Consider the following 9,147-nt stretch of genomic DNA (forward strand, 5'->3'; position numbering starts at 1 on the left):
AAAAAAAAAAAAAAGAGATCTTATACATGCTGATGGGTACTTTTAATGAGGCCAACCTTTCCAACTTTGTGATTCTATGCTTGCATGCATGGTGCCCTCCAGCTGCTTGCTCTTGATTAATTCCTCATATCCACATGCTCCTTCTGACACGTGTGGTCAAATTCTTTGCACGCATCAACCAAACAGGGCCAATGGTATCAGCAGCATCCCACATTTCTCTATGAGGAACATAAAGGGCAGTGCTTTATTGACTTTCTTTGTTATGTATGCAAATATTTGCCATGTTTATCTCGGTGCAGACAAAGTGGATGAAGCTGTGATAATAAGCATTTGTATAAAACAGTAGAAAATGCCACTGGTACAGAAACAAATGAGGAACCATCATGTTTTTACTTTTTTTCCTTGTGCCGTGTTCTGTGTGAATCCGAGCTCTGAATTTTCAAAGATTTTTTAGGACAGAGTAACTGTCAAAGAATTCACTGGGAAGACTCAAGTCATGAAAGCCCAGCACATGCCCAGATGCTTTGCTGGTATGAGGTGTGAGCAAAACTGTTGGGCGAAGATTTCTTCAAATAAAGTTGTGAACATCAGTAGAAGAAACATCCTCTCAACCTCTCATTTTCTGCCTCAGTTGTCACTTGCAAAATCAAGAATCAGTCCCTCTGCTGAGGTTTTCAATGAGGTTGTCAAATGTGCCAAGATATTTTAGGTTGTAGGTACTCATTTCTTTTTGAACTGAGCTCCCTTTCATGAAGAACACCAAAGAGCCCTCAGATGACAGCAATGTTCCATTATATTTGGGCTCTATTTTAACAGCCACTTGGAAATCTAAACCCAGTCATTTGAAACTGAATTTTCTATACACCGTATAAACCCGAGACAGTGAAATTGCTCTATAGTCTGTTCAGGAGAAATAAAACTGTTTCAGTCCTTCAAGCAAAAATCTCTGGACTTTCCCTTTTCCTCTCTCAGCCACAGCTTATGTTTGGGATTGTAATTTGTTACTTCTATGCAGGGACTGATCAAATTGCAGCTTGGAACAACTAGCTGTGATATTTTAAAAATGCTTTTATTATTTTAAAATAATTATGTATATAGAAAAACAATTCAGTGGGCTGAAATGCAGAGACATGCATTCTGTTCTGGCTTCACTGACAGGAATCTGATGTTTACTCCCAAATTCAGTACTGGGTTGTCCCATAGCACATACCCAGCAAGCAGGATACATGGCTGGGATTTCAAGAAGACAAAATGCTCTTGCAATATGCTTAGATATAACAGACTTATTACCTTTCTGATCACTAAGCAGCAATAATAGGAGATCAGAATCAGCCTCTTGGGATGCAAACGCTCCTATAGGCATTTCTTTCTGAGCAGTAAGTACTGGAGTAATGGTAGCGTATCCATCAAGCAGGGGCTGCCAGCAGAAGCAGGATCTGGCTGAAATGAGTTGCTCTTCCCAGCTGTGTCATTATGGAAGTGAACTGTAGCTGGGGTCTCTCTGGGCTAAAATGAAAAGAAACCACTTAAATAGCACAAAAGGAAGGAAATCAACAGGAAAAATTGTATTTCTGTTGTCATTGACTTTAGTGCTCTTTTTATCCGTGAAGTAAACGCTGATTACAGCACATCGCAACGGGCCGTGCCTACCAAAATGCCATCAGAGCTTGCATGATTGCTCTCAGTGTTCAGCACAGAAATGCAGCTCTGCAGACCGTGCCTTCTGCTTCTGAAAAGTGCCATCTACATGCTGGAATGCCAGTGTATGTTAGTCCATCAGAGCATTCACTGCTATGTATAACGAGCCACTATCGATATTTTCCATGCTTACCCATCCCACGTCACAAACCATCTTCCTATACTTCCTTCTCTGCCTCATTAAACCGAGTATACAGAAGCTAGAGAACTCTAGATAAGCTTTAAACCAAAACAGTTAGTGAAAAAGAGAATGTTTTTATTCCAAAACCCTGTAATACTCTTAGAAAGGTCTGAGTTTTGATTCTTTATTGGTTTTGCTTTCTCTCTTTTTTTTTTTTTTTTTTTTTTTTTTTTAGCTTATTTGAGCAAAGTTGTGATGAAAAAAATATCAGAGTTACTAATTCTCTAAGATTAATGTAAACCATTTTAAAGCTGCCTTGCTGTAGCCTGATGCCCAAATAACTTTCACTGTCTTATTGTGATCTAGATGTTAAATAATTTATGTTATGCTGATTCATTTTCTCTCCAGTTAGGGTTATAGTATTTTTCCCAAGGAAAATGCTGAGTATGTCTAAATTGTGCTCCCTTAATATCTAATGTGATTTAATAAAATTGTATTACTTTCCTAATTGGGCTTACTCATAACTTGCCTTAAATTCTGTTATACAACAGCAAAGACCAGAGCAGACATTATGAAGGGACAAACCGATTCTCTAAAGCAAGAAAGAGTTCTTGAAGGAAGAGAACTGAGCACAAGGCACCCCCAGTGCCCTGCATGGTGCTGGCTGTGTACTCCCACACATGCCACAGCATCAAGTGCCATAGAACTCTGATATACTTCCTCCAATCAATCCTCAAAGAGAGTCTGAGAACAGAAAGATTAAACTTAAAAGATGAGCTGTTTCCATGGACGGAAACATTGTATGTGGGTAAGAAAGAACGAAAGAAAGAAGGAGAGACAGAAAAAAAGAAAGAAAGAAAGGAATCTGTGGGAGGCTTCTATTTCACAATGTAAAAATGAATACAATGAAAGATTCCCCCAGCAATGCTGCTTGCTGTTACGTGCAGCTAGCAGCTTACATCCACTTGATGCTAAAGCAATTCTGAAAGACTTATCTGAGAATGAATTAACTGAGCAGGGAGCTATCCTGTGGGATGGATAAGAAGAGGATGGAGAGGCACTTGAGATTCCTGGCTTGTTTTTATCCTCTTAATGCTCGATACAACTACATGGTTTCCTGGATGACTTCTCCAAAGGCTGTGTGGTTCAGATGCATTGGGCCCACTCCTAACTTCCCTAGGTTTCCTTTTGAGAGTGTAAGTAGCAGTAATTGATTTGCATGTAAAGCTTGCATAGCAGCACAGCCACCCTCACCACCTGTATCAGCCTGCTTTTGTGGCATCCAGGTGTGACACAGTGCCACGCTGTGCAGCTGGCAACAGAGAGGAATTCACTTCCCTGTGTTACAGCCTCATCTCACATCTCCACCAAACAGCTCCTTGGTGGTGCCATCCATGCACGTGTGCTGCACCCCTCATGACAGCAGGAACCCCAGGGGCATCCCTGCAGGAGCAAAGCAGGCGCTGTGCTTACAGCAACAGCACTCAGCTCTGAGGATTCTGTAGGAAATCACTGCAGATGTTTTCCACCTCTTGTATTGTTATCTCCAGAATACGTGCACTTCAAGACTTAGGGTTAGATTTGGGTTGGGAATGGTTTCCTATTATCTACATTCTGTGTTAGGATCAGAATTTGAATATGAGCAGTGGGAAGGGAATTTCTGATGTCATTATTTTTAGTGATAGCTTTGAGGACAGCTGTCCTCAGAGATGTGCTTTCCTTTGAACAAGATACTATTTAGGATCAAGGGAGAAAAGCTTTTGTTTTCAGAGCCCCACATTTAGCACTAAAAAGCACACATATGCTTTTCCCCGTTCTCTCTGGGCAATCAGGGAAATACCCCTCTGTGCATTGCACTCTGCTGTGTTTGAAGCTGAGGGATGCACAAACACTCCTGTTTTTTTTTTGTTAACACATGAAATGTGTTAACAAATTAATGGTGAAATGGAATTTCACCATATACTCACCAAAAAAAAAAAAAAGAGCTATTAAAAAAACACATCATAATGCTTCCCAGTCAACAGATTTTCTTTTATTTAGGTGACGTTGTGGATAAAAAACTTGAAGGGAAGCACAGACTTCAATTTATTGTTCCTCTTAAGGCAGTTAAATATTCCATTAACCGTAAGCTAAGGCATAGTCCAGGAGGTGAATGATGGAAGATTAACAACCTGGCTTAAAGATACGCATTAAGGACTTTTACTTCAACAGCATGGAGTGAGAATTCCCTGCTGAACTAAGTCCAAGGAAGGGGAAAAAAAATATGATGCTTATGAGGGAAAATGTTTTTCACTGTTAAACAAAACAGAATCACATCTGAGCCGCATTGTGTTTTTCAAAAGAGCTGTTAAGTTTATTGTTCCTCTTACTATTTCTCTGAAGTGGTCCCAGCCACCATGGCCATCGACCACCCCACTGCACTAAGAGTGCTTCGAACATGTCTCAATTTCTCCCCAAGGGTTTTATATTGTAAGTGCTTTGCTGCAGCTTTACCCCTGTAAGGGATTCTGGAAAGCATAAATCCTTGACTGGGGTTCTTCCTGATTATTTATCGGGGGGTTCGCTCTCCTTTGCCTGTCTCTTCTGACCAGTGTACCTATAGATAGAATCCCTTGTTACTTTTCACACCCCTCACCAACTTTAGATCCGTCTGCACTTTGCCTTTCCTTATTCTGTCTCTGCATGTTCCAGGTCACGTCCCTGTATTCTTCCCAGCCCACCCATCCCTGCTTCCTCTGCGTTCCTTTCCCCATCTGGACAGCAGGTCCTTGCTCAGCCCTGCTGGTTTCCTGCCTTCCCTGCTTGTTTTCTTGATTTTTCTAAGGACAGTTTCTCAGGAAATCTCATCCAGTAATTCCCTTAAGAGCAGGGAGGTTGCTTTAAATGGATCTTCATCATGATTTTACAAATGCTTTTAAATTTCAAAAAGGTAGCAACAGTTTTGAGGAAAGGTAGCAAAGTAATGCTAAAGAAAGACAAAACCATCTTCCGTGTATTGACTAATAAGGTATGGAATGAGAATCTCAGAGAGAATCTCTAAACCAGTTATCCTGAGACTGTTGGCATTCTTACTTTTTAGTCATTTGCATAAGCATCCTTTTTGCTTCATTATAGAAAGAATGCGTTTCGCATTAACCTTCTGCCAAAAATCCTAATGATGAAACCTTTCCAGTTAGACAGCAAAGGCCTGAAGAATTTTAGAATAGAATTCTAAGAATACTCAGAGACAGTGCTTACTAAAACCACCGTGCTCATGAATATGCAAAAGAGATTCTCAATAGATTTTTTTTACAGATAGAGGAAACTGAAGACCTTGTTGGTCCCTCAGCGACAATAATGCCTGAAAGTACATTTTTTCCCCTAAATATATTTATTTGCTATTAACAATAAATCAGTGGAAGCTTTCATATTTTGTCAGAGTCATTTGTGTTTAAAGCTCCCAGGAGAAGCGCAGAGAGAGACTTTAAGTGGTTTTTATCACTAAAATGGCGTGCTTTTCAATGCTTTTAAAATATGCATCTGTATTCTGGTGTATGTGCATTTCTGCACATGTAACCTATGCTTTTTTCATTAAAGATTAATCATTACTGATACATTTATTTTAACAAGTATAGAATGATAGTGGTTTCATTCCCAAATACCAGAAGCAAGATTTTTAAGCAGGGTTCTGAGCAGGATGAAACCTCCCTGAAATCAATCAGGAACTGTTGAGATTGAAGTTTCTCCGTGGCTGCAGTTGGAAGCACATTTGTTTGATCATTGAGTTATTCACCTCCATTAAATAGTATTATTTGGCATCTGTTAGATACTGATTCAGGATCAGGTAGAGAACATGCAGTGGTTTGAAGCAGGGAAATGTCAATCATTTAGAATAGTCTGACATGGATATGGAACCAGACCATCCCCGGGAGCAGATTTTCTCTCTCTCTATTTTGAGCAGGAGGTGCCAAGAAAAGGGATGCCTTTGGGCTGCGTCTGTCAGAAAACTCCACAAGATTAATAGCTTCACTGCACTGCAGGCTTTCTGCAAAACTTTACAGAGCAAAGATTCTGGGGAGGCTCTCCTGCTCTTCTGGACCTCCATGTGGGGAATTTTGTATGTGAAGGAATCTCAGGGAAAAGCTTCATTTTTAGAACTGCAATCATTAAGTATTGCTTTGTGCGTGAATGTGGACCTGAAGCTTGGACCAGCTTTAATTGAGTAAAACTTCAGGCCAGCTGCTTCTCTGAGCTTCTGGGAAATTTCAGTCTATGCAGCAATTTTAAAAGTATTCCCCTAGAATCAGAATCAGTCAATTTCAGCAGACAGGTGGCTGACAACGGAATGACAGAAGGATAAAAGGTTAAATGACATTGACTCTTTCTCACTGCTTTGTGCTCTCTTTCACTCAAGATCTATATTAAAATACCAGAACTTTAAGTTTTAGATACGCCTAGCACTTGTTTACTTTCTATTTAATTACCTGCCACTGACTAAATACAACCTCATTAATTGCTAATATTGTTGTAATGAACTGCCATCCATTGACTGGCTGTCAGAGACATCTCAATAACATGACTGTGTATGGGTTGCGCAGTGACATTGAGCTTGGACAAACAACTGGGAGGGCAATTTATAATCTCCATTCAGAAGTCCTGTGTTTATTTACTTCTCGTATCATAGTGTTTGGGTTTTTTTTTTCAAATTGTATTCTTAGTGTTCTGCAGGAGAAGAGCCTTTGACATAAAATCGTTTGGATTCACAGAACTACGACTGCAGTGAGAATTCATCAAAAAAAGCTTTTTGCCTTTGTAATGTTAAGGTCTGTTCAAAACTTTGTTAAAGTCTGGATTTCAGCAGAGGTTGGATTGGGTCTGAAAATGCATTCTGTAGATTACATGCTGAATCTGAAAGATTTTCAATAGAAATGGATTTAAAAAAAATCCCAGCATATAAAGAGTGGCTAAAACATGAAGTAAAAGAAGCCTTTAAGGTTAATCAGCCCTTTAATTAAATGAATCATTTGGTTTCCTCCTGTATTTACTTTCACTCTCACTTTCTAATCCCCCTTCATGATCTTACTCATACAGTCAGCAAAAACACAGCTTTGCATTGTAACAGCACTGCTTTCCGTGCTGCGAGTGAAACAGTGCAAGAAGGTGTTGACCTGTGTTCAAACTTGCATCTGATTTTCCAATTCTTCTCATATAGCAGCTTGCACAAAGCTGCTCTGAGCTGCTGCCTGTTCCTGATTTCAATAAATTGATCGGCCAGGGGCTGATCAGTCATCACCTTCCATTTGGGACTCATTAAAACCTCAGCTAGTAGATAAAATGTGCTTTTTTATCTTGTTTGTTTGTTTATTTATTTATTTTAGAGTTTAAGGAGCATGAGGGAATGGTTCTGTTGGATATGTGGATACTGTGATTATTTTTTCTCAGAGGTTTGATTCAGGGTTGTTTGGCTTTATTTAAGCAGGCCGCAGGATGGACTTGTGATCACAGTAAGAGGCTGGGGAGTCTCCCGACACCAAGGCTGTGCTGTCCTGCTCTGTCACTTGTCTGCTGCTTTGCAGAACAAAACGTACTGCTTCTGACATTGTCTCTGCTCTTCCATTTTCTACCAATGTGGGCAGAACAAGGCTGCTCTGACTACCATCCAGCAGGCGTTCTGTTTGCTAGCTAGTGAAATTAATTACAAGTAACTGGCACGCTTCCAAACAAGTGCTATTCAACCCTTTATTATCACAGATCTTTGCTGTCACTGCTTAATCAAGTCTTCATTCATAATTCTACCCCTTCTGGTTTGTTTGCATTCCTGGAATGGTGGATGTAAACACAGTTTATGCTCAGCAGTTACTCTGCATGAAGACTGAAACTGCAGCAAGCAGCTTGTGGGATACTGAGACCTGACAGAGAGGGAACAAAGAAAAATTCTCTTGCACTATGGGAAATGAGAAGCAAGCCCACTTCTGCTTAGTTAGCCTTCTCCTTGCCTACTTGCTTGGATTCAAATTTAAACCAATTTCCCACTTTTCAAGGGACAATATTGCTAAAATTATTCTACTTCCTATATAGGAAGGAAAATTTGTGTCTTAGCCTGTAGAAATAAAATTAAAGGTGTAGCCTATGTAAGCAAGGAAAAGCAAGTAAGAAAATGCTAGGAAAATTAGCTGCTAGCATTTACTAATTTTCAGGAAGGCAAATCCCTATTGTGTCTTGTTGTGTTATCAAACCAATGGTAAGGAACTCTTTCACGTGTCATCCAAATAACAAACCCAAAGCCACGTCTCTGCAGACCTGGGCCATGATCCATACATTGTCAGTATGTCATTGTCAGTCATCCTTCTCTTTTCTTTTGTGACTATCTCCTTGGATTTAATTTAACTTCACTTAGATTAAATTCTTCATTCAAGTTAACCATCTCCTTTCACTGTAGAGCTTTTGGCTTCCATATGCTTTATCTTCAGTTCTCACTACAGTTTTCTTGTAGCTTTCTTGCTTTCTTGTTCCATGTTTGTCCATTTGCATTCCTCTTGAATGGGTGAGATAGAGTGTTTTCTAGGAGAAGTATCAGTGCTGCAGCTGCAGCCCCAACATTATTGGGCTGTGTCAGTATGAAGAGACTCTTCTCACTGGGAATAATAATAATCTGAAAGAAAAGAAAAGAAAGAAGAAAAAAAAGAAAGCTACAGCTAAGGTTGTTTAAAGCAAGCCCCAGCTCATTTAATCTTAGTTACTGAGTTCTTCCCTGTGGAGGTGTCTCTGATGTGTGCATCTCAAGTGGCTTCTCAGGACTCTCTAGAGCTGCTCTGATCTGCATGCACTCATTCCTGTGTGGGAACAGCTGGGAACCACAAGTCCAGGCCAAAGCTCCTGCAGATGACATTTTAATACAGAGATTTGAAATCTTCAGCCAGAAGTATATGGATCTTATTTTATTTTTTTTTAAAGAGAATATTACTTGAGTGATGGGAAAATTGGCTATATGTTTAATTGAGTGACAGTGAAGTTTAAATCAGAGATAACTTCACTCTGAATAGTATGTTAATGACTTGACACTCATGGTAATAAGATTATTCTGAAATACAAACTCATGTTTCTAGCAGCTGGCATGCTTTACCGGTGTATGAGCAATGGTTATCTCCTTGCTAGTTTCCCAATCCTTCAGTATGAATAATTGAAACATTTTAGTATTGAAAATTCAATATTTCATCTCAGGCCAAAGTTAACATTTCACTTTAGTTTTAGGCAGAAATGCAGCAATACATCAAAGTAATGAGAGTGTATAAATCCATGGATATGCTTCTAAGATCACTGCTGGAAGTATTTGAGTGAAGAAAACCTCA

The sequence above is a fragment of the Centrocercus urophasianus genome, unplaced genomic scaffold (assembly GCF_019232065.1).
Source record: "Centrocercus urophasianus isolate 14NV4802_14NV808 unplaced genomic scaffold, USGS_Curo_1.0 seq_46, whole genome shotgun sequence".
Classification (NCBI taxonomy): Eukaryota; Metazoa; Chordata; class Aves; order Galliformes; family Phasianidae; genus Centrocercus; species Centrocercus urophasianus.